This window comes from Prionailurus bengalensis, chromosome B3 (assembly GCF_016509475.1).
Source record: "Prionailurus bengalensis isolate Pbe53 chromosome B3, Fcat_Pben_1.1_paternal_pri, whole genome shotgun sequence".
NCBI classification, from domain to species: domain Eukaryota; kingdom Metazoa; phylum Chordata; class Mammalia; order Carnivora; family Felidae; genus Prionailurus; species Prionailurus bengalensis.
The window spans coordinates 112278588-112293716 of NC_057355.1; the positions used below are offsets into that span (position 1 = coordinate 112278588).

The 15129-nt window shown below is 36.6% G+C and overlaps 1 protein-coding gene across 12 annotated transcripts in view; it reads left to right on the plus strand.

Moving 5' to 3' along the window:
- The window catches only part of FUT8 (fucosyltransferase 8), a 311102-nt gene that overhangs the window by 35782 nt on the left and 260191 nt on the right, over positions 1-15129 (plus strand). For all 12 annotated transcript variants that reach the window (XM_043556372.1, XM_043556375.1, XM_043556378.1 and 9 more), the window contains exon 2: positions 12473-12570. The gene's annotated coding sequence lies outside the window, so the exon portion shown is untranslated. The remainder of the gene's footprint in view (positions 1-12472; positions 12571-15129) is intronic.

Genomic DNA, 15129 nt, shown 5'->3' on the forward strand with positions numbered 1-15129 from the left:
TAGTCAAGATATGGAAACAACCTGTTATCATATGAATGGATAAAAGGGATGTGGTATGTATATACTGTGTGTGTGTGTGTGTGTGTGTAATGTGTCCACACACACACACACACACCCTTTAGAATGTTATTCAACCATGAGAAAGAAGGAAATCCTATCATTTGTGACACATGGATGGACATTGAGAGCATTATATGCTAAGTGAAATTATATGCTAAGTGAAATACTGCATATCAGACATTTTAAGTACTTGAATTGCATATGTGGAATCTGAAAAAGCTGAACTAGAAACAGAGTGGAATGGTGGTTATCAGGGGCTAGGGGGTGGCAGAAATGAGATGTTGGTCAAAGGGTACATACTTCCGGTTATACGACAAGTAAGTTCTGGGAAAGTTAAGTTACTATTGATCTAACTTTAGGTTCACTGACTCTTTGCTATATCATCTCCAGTATGTTCTCCTTGTTGTAGATACTCTTTTACAGAATTTCTATTTTTTTATGGTTTCTGTTTCTTTGTGAGCATATTTTTCTTTCTTCATTGAACATATTTATAATAGTTCTTTTAAAATCTTTGTTTATTGGGGCGCCTGGATGGTTCAGTCAGTTGAGCATCCTACTTCGGCTCAGGTCATGATCTCGTGGTTCACGAGTTTGAGCCCCACATTGGGCTTGCTGCTATCAGTGCAGAGCCTGCTTCAGATCCTCTGTCTCTCTCTCTGTCCCTCCCCTGCTTGTGCTCTGTTTCTTAACAATAAAGAAAACATTAAAAAAATAAAAAAAAAATAAAATCTTTGTTGATTGGTACCAACATCCGATTCTACAAGGTTGGTATTTATTTTTTGGTTTGTTGTTTGGTCTCATTTTTTTGACCTTTGTCAAATTAATTTTGAGTTTTCATCTTGTTATGAATGTTATAGATTCCGTTACATTCCTCCATAAAAGGGCTGATGTCTTTGTGTTAGCAGGCAGTTAATTTGGTTGTACTCATACTGCAAACTGTATCTTAGGAGGCAGTTGAATTGTCAGGTTTTTTTTTTTTTTTTCAATCATTGGCTGGTATCTGTCCTGCATATATGCAGTTCATTGGTCAGTCAGTTGGTCCTCCAAAGATTTGGGCAGAGTTATAAGTAGGTTTTATGACTTAACTTTCTGACTTTTCTGGAATTTCCCCTTCACTTTCCAGTGTTGGCAGTTGCTTTGGAAGCTTCATCTGGTATTCTAGAAGATAACACTGCAATTAAAAATTGGGAGCCTCGGGGTGCCTGGGTGGCTCAGTCGGTTGAGCATCCGACTTCGAGCTCAGGTCGTGATCTCACTGTGAGTTTGGGTCCCGCCGTTGGACTCTGTGCTGACAGCTGAGAGCCTGGAGCCTGCTTCAGTTCCTGTGTCTCCCTCTCTCTCTCTGCCCCTCCCCTGCTCACATTCTGTCTCTCTTTGTCTCTCAAAAGTGAATAAACATAAAAAAAATTGTGAGTCTCTTTGGGAATTTTATTTTCTTTGTGTGGCCACTGACTGTGACCTGCCCTCAGGCTGTGTACAATATATTTACTGCTGCCATTTTTTGGGCAAGAATGCCATTTTTTCCCCAACAATACACTGCCCTCCAGAATCTGCTTCTGTTCATGTTCCTATGCCTTCAGATGTTATTGTCGTTCGTATTTTTTCAAGTTTTATAATTGTAATCTGCAGGAGGATTGGTCTGGACAAGCTTATTCTAGTCTATTGGACGTGGAACTTCCCTCCATTTCCATTTGGTTTTGATGCATAGTCTCATTGATTTTTATTTATTTAATGTTTTATAATTATTTATAGCTTTTGATTTGATGTTCAGATTTGGCCAGTGGGAGCCCCTTCAAGCTTACTTTTTTTTTTTTTTTAACATTTCTTTCTTTTTTTTTCTTTTTTTCTTAAAAAAAATTTTTTTTCAACGTTTATTTATTTTTTTTGGACAGAGAGAGACAGAGCATGAATGGGGGAGGGGCAGAGAGAGAGGGAGACACAGAATTGGAAGCAGGCTCCAGGCTCTGAGCCATCAGCCCAGAGCCCGACGCGGGGCTCGAACTCACAGACCGCGAGATCGTGACCTGAGCCGAAGTCGGCTGCCCAACCGACTGAGCCACCCAGGTGCCCCGATTTAATTTTTTTAAAGTTTATATTTATTTTGAGAGAGAGAGAGAGAGCATGAGCAAGGGAGAGGCAGGGAGAGAGGACCCCAAGCAGGCTGTCAGCATGGAGCCCAACACGGGACTTGATCCCACGAACTGTGAGATCATGACCTGCACTGAAATCAAGAGTGGATGCTTAACCAACTGAGCCACCCAGGTACCATGCTCCCTACCCCCTGCCTTTTGATTTAATTTTATTCTTAACTATGTAAAACATGTATTTAGTTCAAAAATCAAAACTAATTAATAATATAAGCTTAGATAAACATTCTTCTACCCATATCTCCTCCTTTTGGTTCCATTCTCTTCCTTGCCTTTTACAAGTAATTTTTTTTTTTAAGGTTTTTTTTTTTTTTTTTTCAACGTTTATTTATTTTTGAGACAGAGACAGAGCATGAACGGGGGAGGGTCAGAGAGAGGGAGACGCAGAATCTGAAACAGGCTCCAGGCTCTGAGCTGTCAGCACAGAGTCCGACACGGGGCTCGAACTCACGGACTGTGAGATCATGACCTGAGCCGAAGTCGGCCACTTAACCAACTGAGCCACCCAGGCACCCCTACAAGTAACTTTTTATTAATTTTGGTATTTCCAGTATTTTGTTTAAAAAAAAAATATATATATATATATATATATAATCTGTATTTTTTTTCTTAAAAGCTGGCATACTTTGTTCTGTACATTACTTGTATTTACATAATAGCATATATACTGGAGAGCATATATGCATAGAGGTCCTCTTCATTCTTTTTTACAGCTATATAACATTCACTGTGCTAGTATATTGCAGTTTATGCATCCAGACCTTGTTGGCGTATTTCTCATCTTTTCCATTGCAAATGATGTCTCGTTGGAATAACCTTCTCCATATGTTGTATTTGTGAAAGTGTATCTTTAGAATGGCTGCAGAGTTGGGGGATTATTTGATCAGAATATAAATTAGTGCTATCTGATAGAAATGTAATATGAGCCACATGTGGCTACAAGAAAATTTAAATTTCACAATAAAAAATAAAAATATAATTTTAATTATAATAGTTAATTATAAATATCCAAATATTACCACTTATATTTAAAATCCTGTCATTTCAACACTCAAAATGAGTATTATCATTGGCATGTAGTCAGTATAAAAATTATTAATGAGATAGTTGAATTCTTTTTTGTACCAAGTCTTCAAAATCTTGTGTGTTTTTTATACTCAATAGCACATCTGAGTTTGGACTGGCTGCAAGTCAAGTATGCAGTAATGCTTAGCAGCCACATTTTTCTCACAGTTTGTTTTCTGCCTTTACTTATAGTTTTGAGGGTCTTTTGGCCATGTATACTTTGAAAAAGGGTTTTTATTGTTGACTTTATTAATTAAAAATGCTATCTTTTACCTTTGGATTTTGAATCACTGCTAGACTGACTTTCCTCATTCCCAGGTTATACCTGAAATCATCCATGTTTTCTTGCAGGACTTTCATGGTTTTAATTTTTATATTTCCATCTCTGATCCATTTGAAATTTATCTTATTTTTTCATATACTTACAGTTTTGTTGTTTTCTATTTCCTTCAAAAGATGTTTAAGATAACATTTTTTAACCTTCAGGAGTAAGGGCTTTTTGTTGTTATTTTTCGTATGTAGTTTTATTGCACTGTGATCAGAGAACATAATTTGCGTTATTTCTATTATTGTTGAACTTAGATTTTCTGTATGACCTTATATATGATCAGTTTTTGTGAATAGTCCATACCCACTTGAAAAGAGATTGAACTTTGTACTGTGATAGAGAAAACAATATAGTAAGTTCAATATGGTGTAGTAATTTACCTTACTGATTACATTGCTTTGGTCTTCTGTGGCTTCACCTACTATTATTCTGTTTGTATTAATTTTTTCATACAGCTACTGTAGATTTTTTTTTTTTTATAAAGCTTGCGATGGGGCTCTTTGGTGCAAAAGTATTCATAATTGATTTATCTTCCTCATTGTTAATTTGTCTCTTAAAATTTATTTATTTATTTATTTATTTATTTATTTATTTATTTATTTATATTAATGTTTTTATTTTTGAGAGAGAGAGAGAGAGAGAGACAGACTGTGAGTGGGGGAGGGGCAGAAAGAGAGGGAGACACAATCCAAAGCAGGCTCTAGGCTCTGAGCTGTCAGCACAGAGCCTGACACGGGGCTGGAACCCACGAACTGCGATATCATGACCTGAGCCGAAGTCGGACGCTTAACCGACTGAGCCACCCAGGCTCCCCAATTTATTTGTCTTTTAGAATAAAAAAAGTTGTACTTTGTCTTGCTAGGTGTCTTTTGGGCCTAGGTGTTTTTTGTCAGTTATTAAGATCATAACCTCTGCTTTCATTTTGATTGTATTTGCCCATTTTACTTTTGCTCATATATTTCCTTTTAATGTTTCTTCATTACTTTGTTTTAGGTGTTGCTTGTAATGTAAGTATACAATTGAGTTTTACTTCATGAGCCAATCTAAAATAATCTTTTTTCTTTTAGTGGAGGAGTTAAGCTCTTTGCATTTATTATTGACAACGATATGCTAGATTTTAGCTCCTGACAAATATTTATTTTATTTTGTTTACCATGTGTATTCTGTTTACTGTGTGGCATTCATTATGTTGAATTACATTTTCATTGCTCTTTTTAAGAATTTGCTTTGAGGGGCACCTGAGTGGTTCAGTCGGTTCAGTGTCCAACTCTTAATTTCAGCTCTGGTCATGAACTTTCAGTTCCTGGGATTGAGCCCTGTGTCGGGCTCTGCACTGACAGCACAGAGTCTATTTGAGATGCTTTCTCTCCCTCTGTCTTCCCCTCCCCTGCTTGTGTGTGTGCACTCTCTCTCTCAAAATAAATAAATAAACATTTAAAAAAATAAATAAAATAAAGATTTAAAAATAGCAAAATCTTTAAAAGAGTTTGCTTTGAAAATTTTTTGATATTTACTATATTTATCTGGATAAAGTATGGAGTTTCATTAGTAATATTTTTTCATTAATTGTGACAAGTGTTAACAATAGGGGAATCTGGGTGTGTGGTATATGGAAACTCTTTGTATGCTGCAACTTAACTGTAATATAAAACTGTTTTAAAATTAAAAAAATTGTTTTCAATGTAGTAGAATTGAAGGTATCCCGGATTGGTTTTGGAAAGTAAATTTTATGTGAATTTATTGCTGAACTTCATGAATATAAGCTGTAGTTTTCAGTTTCCAGAAAATTAGGGAGGTATAATCACTGTGTATTTGATGGTAAAGTTAGAGGAAAACATCTCTGATTTAGAATAATGAAACAAAAAGAAATTTTTGGACTGGAAAGAAATTTTTTAGCGAAAGATTAAAGAAAACAATTGCTTTTAGAACTGGTTACTTGAATCATATCTTGTCTAAATGAATTATTTAGAATTGTTGGGGAAGAAGTCATGTCTAGTAGCAAGGTATAAAGATTAATGGGTATTTAAATAAGAATTTTGATGGTTCCTAGAAGGTATAGGGCTTTTACTCCCAGAATTTTAGAGTTGCAAGAGACATTTACAGTTTATTCTAGTTCTTTCATTTGTATAAGAATAACTAGAAATCTAGGGCAGTGATATGTTAGATCTAGAATCATGTAGTAAATTGATATTTAGAGCTGGGATGACATTTGAAGACTCTTTCATTTCTGTTTTAGGATTCTTACCTCAATGCCAGAATGTGTTCTTGAGAATTATGATAATCTTGAAAGTCACAAGATCCTGGGTTCCTCATATCCTACTTAAAGTGCAGCTAAGGCATTGTTACATATTTATACTTGTATTTTTTAAAAAGGCACAGATGGGGTGCTTGGGTGGCTCAGTCGGTTGGGCATCCGACTTTTGCTCAGGTCATGATCTCTTGGTGGGTGAGTTTGAGCCCTGCATTGGGCTCTGTGCTGACAGCTCAGAGCCTGGAGCCTGCTTTAGATTCTGTGTTTCCCTCTCTCTCTCTTCCCCTCCCCTGCTCATTCTTTCTCTCTCTCTCTCAAAATAATAACTAAACATTAAAAAATATTTAAAAAAGGCATAGAGCCATAAGTGCTTTTTTATTCAACATCTCAGAGATAATGTTAGGTCATAAGCCTCTGCCTTGTTGGTTTTTTCTGTACTGGGTTTGTTCCCAGTAAGGGAAGGGCCTGGTAGAAGATTGTAGCAAAAATGCCAATCATTATGAACTGTAGATTGGGAGCTAGAACTGGATCTGGTGCTGGAAACCATAAAAATGCCAGATGATGTAGGGGCTGGGATGGTGTTGGGTGATGACTTATATCATGACTAAGTGGACTTTCCAACCTGTAGTAAAGGGGACAGAATAAAGGAGGTTGCAGAGCCACCATCAAACTCATGCTAATCATGAGGGTCACTTCCCTTTTCACTCCCTGGAGCATTCTGCTACTTGCCAGCTAAGATTTGGAATAATCATAGATAATGAAGTAAAATTCATCTGACATCTGCAAAACATTTTTATTTTGCAAAGCACTCTGACACATATTATTGTTTGATCCTTGCAGTATCCTTGAGTTGGATAGAAGGGATATTGGTGAGCAGAAAATGTTAAATACTAATGTCAATGTATAACACAGTGTGTCAAGGCACTGCGTTAGAAACCAGAGGATATGAAAATGACTACACATGGTCTTGGCTTTCATGGTGTACACCATCCTGTGGAGATTGGGGTGGGTAAACAGTCAAATTCAATGTAAGGCATATTGAAAAATATTTGGAAATTCAAACTACCATGGGAATTTAAAAGGAAGGATGTTATTACAACTGATGGAAATTTTAGTATTTTGCCTTCTGATTTCAGACTAGTTGAAAGGATAATAACTATAAAGGAATCTCTTTTTTTGTTGTTAAAACATTTATTTTAGTTTATTTTTTGAGAAAAAGACAGAGAGAGAGAGAGTGAGCGAGAGAGCGAGAGAGAGAGCACATGAGCCAGGGAGGGTCAGAGAGAGAGAGAAAGAGACAGTCCCAAGCAGGCTCCATGCCTTCAGAGCAGAGCCTGATGAGGGGTTCAAACTCACGAACCATGAGATCATGACCTGAGCTGAAGTCAAGAGTTGGATGCTTAAGTGACTGAGCCACCCAGACTCCCCTGTTTTAAAAAATGTTATTTTATTGTATGTTACTGTGCTGTTAAGTTAGGCATAATGTTTTCACAAGGCTATTTTGGGACCACAGTCAATGACCACACAATAGTGGTCCAATTCTCTAAATAACAATCACTAGACAAACTGGGCACCCTCTCACATGTGGACAAATCTGCATGGAAAAGTACCAGAGTTTTAGGTGTGGACTTGTGTACTTTATTTGCCCTTTCTAGTGTATTAAGAAGTGACACGCACTTTAACTTGCCAAAAGCAATGCTTGCATCTTAGTGGCAACATGCTACTTATGTTACATACTGAAGTGAATACCAGAACTATAAAGGTAGGAGGTGTAAGTAAATTTCATTGGGAAGGGAGGTTGTCAACATAAATAGCAAATGGAGAGTGAGTAAGGAAACTCCTGTTGTCATAGACATAGAAGACCTCAATCATATACAGGATACAGGAGGCATTTCAGTTTGTGACAGCCAGCCCAGAAATGTCAAATGCTTTTTCATTTAATCTCATACTTCTGGATTCCTACCAAAAAGGAGTACATTAAGAACGCAGAAAAGTTGCTTACTCAAAGGGTGAAACTCTCGAAAAGAGTAAGAGAGGGAATATAACTTAATGGAAATTAAGTTATGTAGAAGACTCTTTAAATTATAATTAACTACATTTTCATATCTTCACAGTAATACAAAACACAGTTACTTGCAGAACTGGTTCAGATTACTTGAATACCAGATACATTTTTAGTCTTATATGTAAGTGTTTGGAAGTTACTTATGTTTATATGAATTGAAGCTATCAATACTTTTCTACAGCAGTAACTGCACACCAGAAAGGCTGAGGCAAACACAAATCAAGGGATGGAGTTTTCCCAAAGCTGCAGTGTGAAGACTATAAGCATTTGATTCCATACATGTGAATGGGTTTCTTTACTATAGGAAATTCAAATGGAATAAGGTTTCTTGAGGGGAAGAAGGATAAGCCTCTATATGCATTTAGTTTTCTGCTCCTTCTGCAGCACCACATTATTCTCCTGCAGTGTCTGATGTCCATAATGTTAGGTTGTCTCTAAGCAACTTCATGGTGAGGGTACTGTCTTTGGATGAGGCTTCATTCAGTATATCAAGTTCTGAAGTGGCCTCATCAAAAGCCATTATAGCCAGTGTGGAGGCAAGCTTGGATTATTAAGGATCTCATAGTAAAATACAGAAAAGTTAAGAGCCAGCCCCAGGCAGATTGGGTGTGTGGGTTGCATCTCTTTCTTGCTCATATTAAAAGCCTCTCTGTAAGCTCCTTGGGAATTACCTTTTTTTTTTTTTTTTTTAAATCTTGACCGCATGCACCTTCAGCAGCATATGAGAGGTAATCTTCCTTCATTTTCAGGTAGAAGATCTTACTCTCTAGATTAGTTGCATTGGCTATTAAAGACATATCCAACAAATAGCTTTTCACTGTTTTTCTTTTTTTTTTTTTAAATTTTTTTAATGTTTATTTATTTATTTTGAGAGACAGAGACAGAGCATGAGCAGGGGAGGAGCAGAGAGAGAGAGACACAGAATCCGAAACAGGTTCCAGGCTCCGAGCTGTCAGCACAGAGCGCGACGCGGGGCTTGAACTCACAAACCGTGAGATCATGACCTGAGCCGAAGCCGGGCGCTCAGCCGACTGAGCCACCCAGGCGCCCCTCACTGTTTTTCTTACTGGGTGTTGTTTATTCTTTGCAAACAGCTGGTATTTCACCTTCATGGTTACTAATGTTTTTTTTTTTTTTTTTAACCACATATTATGCATTTATTACATGCTTTCAGATAACTTATTAATGTATGAGTGGTGTCAATTGGATACATCTAATTTTGGAAAATTTCAGTGTTCAGTGCTATCACAAAGTTAATTTAGCTCATAGTTCCCCTTTAAAATGGTTAATATAGTGCTTCCAGCCAAGATGGACCAGCAGGAATTGGTATCCTTCCGCCTGAAAGAACTAACTGGATAAAAAAATATGAAACAACAGTTTCTAAGACATTTGCCATCAGGCAACACAAGACTTTGATCCCTGAGAGACAGGAAACAAACTAGGTGAGACTTAAGATTGCTCTAGCCTGGAGAGAGTTTCTAGGCATGGAGCAGGTCAGTAGAACCCAGAGGAGCCAAGAAATCTTACTGAGTTGAAGAGATGGAGCTGGGAAGCTGTGGGGAGCCAAGGCACCTAGAGTTCACAGGGCAGAATGTCATAGAAGAGAGAGCTGCAAGAGAATTGGGCAGATCTCTAGAGGTTCCTTTCAAGAATTCAGTTGAGTACTAATCAGTGCATACCTTTGAGGGAACTACTTAAGGCTAGGAAGAACCACTCAAAAGGAATTGAGGGCACAATACAATACTTACAGCTCACATACAACACCAGGAATAGAGTCTGGATCCATCAGAGAAGAAAGTCTCATTATTCGCTGAGTGTCAGGTAGAGGATCTCTAACATTCTGGTTGTCATTTTTAGATGTTTGATTTGGGTCTTTTTTTTTTTTTTTTTTTGTCTTTACTTAAAATGTAGTCAACTTTTTTTCTGGTTTCTAGAACATATGGAATACATTTATAACAACTTTTAATGTCCTAGTTTCCTAATCTTATCAACTGTGTCATATCTAGGCTGGTTTTGATTGATATTTTTACTCATTATGGCTCTATTTTTCTTATTTTTTAAAAACTTGCTTGGAAATCAGTTGATGCTTGTCAGGCATGTAAAAGGAGACATTGCAAATTTTACCTTGTTGGGTGCTGGATATTTTTGTATTCCTATAAATAGTCTTCAAACTTTTTCTGGAATATATTGAAATAACTTGGAAGGTGTTTGATCCTTTAAGGTGCTTTTAATCTTTGTTGAGTGGGATCACTTAATCTAATTGCCCTACTACTGAGGCAGAACCTTTCTGAATACTTTACCTGATGCCTTGTAAATCAGAGGTTTTCTATTTGGCTAATCATCTGGTTACAGATGTTAAATTGAGGGTTGGGTTATTCCTTCAAGGGTTGTTTTTAAGCTCTTTTGGGTTCATTAGAGAGTTGTCTTTTTTTTTTTAATGTTTATTTTTACTTTATTTTGAGAGTGGGGGGTGGTGAGGGTCAGAGAGAGAGAGAATCCCAAGCTTGCTCCACACTGTTGTGCAGAGCCCAACACGGGGCTCGACCCCATGAAACCTGAGATCATGACCTGAGATCATGAGCTGAAAAAGAGTGGGATACTTAACTGACTGAGGTGCCCCTAGTCTTTATTCTAGGACTGATTTAGCCATGCTGAGGTGTCTCCTTATTGCCCAGAGTATACAAGGTTTCTCTCTACTCTGGTTGGATGGAACCTCCGATGTCCTCAGCTCTGCTTGTTCATTTTTTTTAGTTCCTCAGCTGTTGCTTTTTGCCTGGCCTCATGGATTTTACTCTGTGTGTAGATGAGTATTAAGTCAGACTCAAGTGGACCCCTACATAGATGGGGCTTTTTTTTGCATAATGTCTCCTCTGTGGTGTATTATTCCAGTAATTCCTGCCACCTATAACTTACTGAACTTAGATCTTTGTCTTTTCAAGTTAAGGAGATTGCTGTGTTATGCTTTGAATCTCCCTGCCTACAGTGGTATCTAGACATGTCTCTTGGCAAAAAGTCAAGGTGTTTATAGGGCTTATCTAGCTTGTTTCCTTCACTCAGGGAATGCATAGCTATACTATTGTCCAGTGTCTGTAAACTGTTTCATCATATGTTTTCTCTAGTTTTGTAGTTGCTTACTGTCTGAGCGTAAATCTGGTACCAGTTACACCATAATGGCTAGAAGCATAAATCCTAAACTACTGGATTATTGTGGGAGGTTGGTAAAGCCTTTTGGGTGAAGTTTAGGAAGAAATGATGACGAGCCCTTAGCTGATTTTTCTAGTTAATGGCCATTTAGGAATTGTTTGTTTATGGGCCCTTGGAGTAGTTAACTTAGCAGTAGTTTGTCTTTTTCAACCAGATCTAGCAGTTGAGATAATGTAAATAGTAAAGCACTATACTAATGTGCTTATTATTTTTAGTTTAATTTACTGAATGTTCTCAATAAGCTGGTCTGCCTCAGAATAGGTTTTTGACTTTTGGAATTTAAAATGAAAATAGTTGGATTACCTTATGCTGGAGGAGTTGAAGTTGGTTCAATATTATCTCTAATCACAAAAAATTGGTTTCAGTAGGCTTTGGTGTCATTGGAGAAAGACTGCTTCTCACAATTCATAATAATGTCAGTCCTAAATCTCATGTATCAATAGTAAAGTACCTGGCAGAAAGACATATTTCCGAAGAATGTATTGTGTTGCTATCTTATTCTTGGCTTTTTGTACTTAATGACTTGTACATATGTACTTAGTAAACATTTGATGTGTGAATCTTTATTAAGACCATTCACTTGTCAATCATATGATTACTTTCTATGTGTCAAACATGGTAGTATATAATTGGGAGGCAAAAGAAATAAGAGATAGGGTCCCTTAACAGAAGATCACATGAGATGGCGCCTGTATAAGGCAGCAACATATTCTGGCAAGGATTAATGGAGTACAGAGTGGTTTTATCAGCTCTCAGGGAGAAATGGAGGGGCTGGATTTTGAGAAAATTGATGGATATGCATTGATTCACCAAGAGGATAAGGGAGAAAAAGTCCCTCTTCTAAAAAGAAGGAATGGTGTGTTGCAGAGAATGACAACATTTTTCTGTGGAAAGCAAGCAAATTAAATTGGCTTGAATGGAATTTTCTGTAGAAGATAGTCAGAAATTAGATTGTAGAGCTAATTGGGGTGTGAGGGTTGTAGAAGATTTTGAGCATTAGTCTGAAAAGAGAGAATTCTGATTGTCCTATATGTTAAAAAGTAGACAAAATTAAAGGGTTTTGTGTTCACACAGTAAGTTTTATAGGTGCTGACTTATTTTAAGATAAACTATGGAGCAAATTAAGACACTGTTACTGTGTTTGACTGTAATTTGCAAAGTAAAAACCCATTCTTTATTGGGATTTGAAAAACACTGCTTGCAGAAAAGCACTGCTTGCAAAAGTTTCACATGTTATAACATGTTATAAGGGAGAAAAAGGAATTTTTTAAATGGTATAATAACTGAGGGTATTCTAACTGAACTTAGAGTAGGGCTCAATTTCATTTGTTTATTTGTTTTTGTTGTTCCAGGTTGCTGCTTTTGCTAAGAGAGTACCCATGACCCTGATGGTATTTTCATTCAAGATAAAGTGTTCTATTGCCTTTATTGATTAACTGAACGAATTCAGGTTAGTATATTTGTGGACAGCACTTCCCTGTTCTAATTATAAATTAATATGTTGAGAAATGGATAATTATGTGTTTGAAGCATGTATGTGTATAGCAGTGAAGTAGAAAGACCAGGTCAGTCTAACCTTTGTTGAATTGTGTATTAGTTAATAAACATTTTCTGAGTACCATGTGTAATCTGTAATACATATAATAAAAAAAATGTTTTACTCCCTGTTTATGGCTAAATATGGTACATTGTACTTGCATTGTTGTGTGGTATATTTGGTGCTGAAATAAACAACTCATCTTAGAATTTTTTGACATTTTTGATAGCTGACTTTTAAAGGTTGGATTCTTGTCCAGATTTTAGTCCTACATTAAAGTTATTATTTGTTTTTAGAGTTTAATCTTGGAATTTTGACAAATGTATATTCGTCACCATAATCTTTTAAATTCACTTATGTTGTCTCTTTGTAGTCAGCCTCTCCCTTCACCACAACTCCTAGCAACCACTGATTTGTTTTTTGTCCCTATAGTCTACCTTTTCGTGTATGTCATTTAACTAGAATTATTTAGTATGTAGCTTTTGAAATCTAGTTTCTTTCACTTAACGTAATGCATTAGGATTCATTCATGTTGTGTATACTAGTAATTTGTTCTTTTTTTCTTGCTGAGCTATGTTCTGCTATATGGTGATATATCATTTAGTTTATCCATTTACCAGTTGATGGACTTTTGGGGGAGTTTCCAGTTTTTGGTGATTATATCAGTCAAATTTATCACATTATATTGACTGCATTCCCTATGCTATACTTTCCATCCTGTGACTTAATTATTTTATAACTGGAAGTTTTTACCTCTTAATCCCTTTCATCTCTTTTGCCTTTCCTGCCACCTCTCTGGCAACTACCAGTTCTCTGTTTTTATGAGTCTGTTTCTTTTGTTTGTGTGTTTTGCTTTTTGGATTCTATATATAAGTGAAATCATATGGTATTTGTCTTTTTCCATCTGACTTGTTTCACTTAGCTCAGTACTCTCCATCCATGTTGTCATGAATGGCAAGATTTCAGTATTTTTTTTTATGACTGAGTAATATGTGTATATATATCACATCTTCTTTATCCATTCATCTGTCAGTGGAGTTTTATGTTGCTTCCATATCTTGGCTATTGTAAATAATGCTGCAATAAACATATGGGTACATACATGTTTTCGAATTAGTATGTTTATTTTCTGTAGATAAATACCCAGAAGTGGAATTGCTGTGTTGAATGGTATTTCTATTTTTAATTTTTTGAGAAACCTCCATATTGTTTTCCATAGTGACTCCACCAATTTACAATCCTACCAATAGTATACAAGGGTTGCCTTTTCTCTATATTCTTGTGAACACTTGTTATTTCTTGTGCGTGCGCGCGCGCGCGTGTGTGTGTGTGTGTGTGTGTGTGTGTGTGTGTGTGTTTCCTTTGATACTAGCCATTCTGACTGGTGTAAGGTGATATCTCATTGTGGTTTTGATTTGCATTTCCCCGATGACTAGTGATGTTCATGTTTCTGTTGACCTTGTGTATATCTTCTTTCAGGTCTTCTGCCCATTTTTAATTGGATTGTTTGTTTTTTGGTTTTGAGTTGTATGACTTCTTTATATGTTTTAGATATTAGCCCCTTATTGGACATAGCCCCTTATTGGATTTGCAAGTAGCTTCTCTCATTCAGTAGGCTTCCTTTTCATTTTGTTCATAGTTTCCTTTACTGTGCAAAGCTTTTTAGTTTGATGTAATCCTAATTGTTTATTTTTGCTTTTGTTTCTCTTGCCTGGGGACATACCCTGAAAAATATTACTAAGGCCAATGTCCAAGAGATCATTGCCTGTTGTTTTTTTTTTTTTTAAGTTTTATGGTTTCACGTATTACATTGAGGTCTTTAATCCATTTTGAGTTTGTTTTTGTGTGTAGTATAAGAAAGTGATTCAGTTTCATTCTTTTGGATGTAGCTGTCCAGTTTTCCTAACACCATTTATTGAAGAGACTGTCTTTTCCCCTATTATATATTCTTGCCTCCTTTGTCATAGGTTAATTAACCATTTAAGCTTATGTTTATTTTAGGGCTTTCCATTCTGTTCCATTGATTGATGAGTCTGATTTTGGGCCAAAACCATACTGTTTTGATTATTGCAACTTTGTAGTACAGATTCAAATCAGGGACCAAAGTCAGGCGCTTAACTGACTGAGCCACTCACATGCCCCTAGATGATTGAGCTTCTTGTCAGCAGTGATTGTTTTAGATTTTGGTATTTTCTGAAGGAAGGATAGCAAGTATTACAACTTGTTGAATGCATGGTTTAGTCTCAGCCATACATGGACTACTTGGAGTTCATTAGAATACCTTGCATCTGTGGTGGATTCTACAAGATTGGCGGGGCAAGAAAGTAGAAAGTGAATTTCCTTAAAGCATGAGAAAATGGAGCCTATCAGAAGGGTAAAAGCTTCTCACATAATTATTACACAAAATGGACCTTGAGGAACATTTAGGTTAATGCCTGTGTGTGTGTGTGTGTGTGTGTGTGTGTGTGTGTG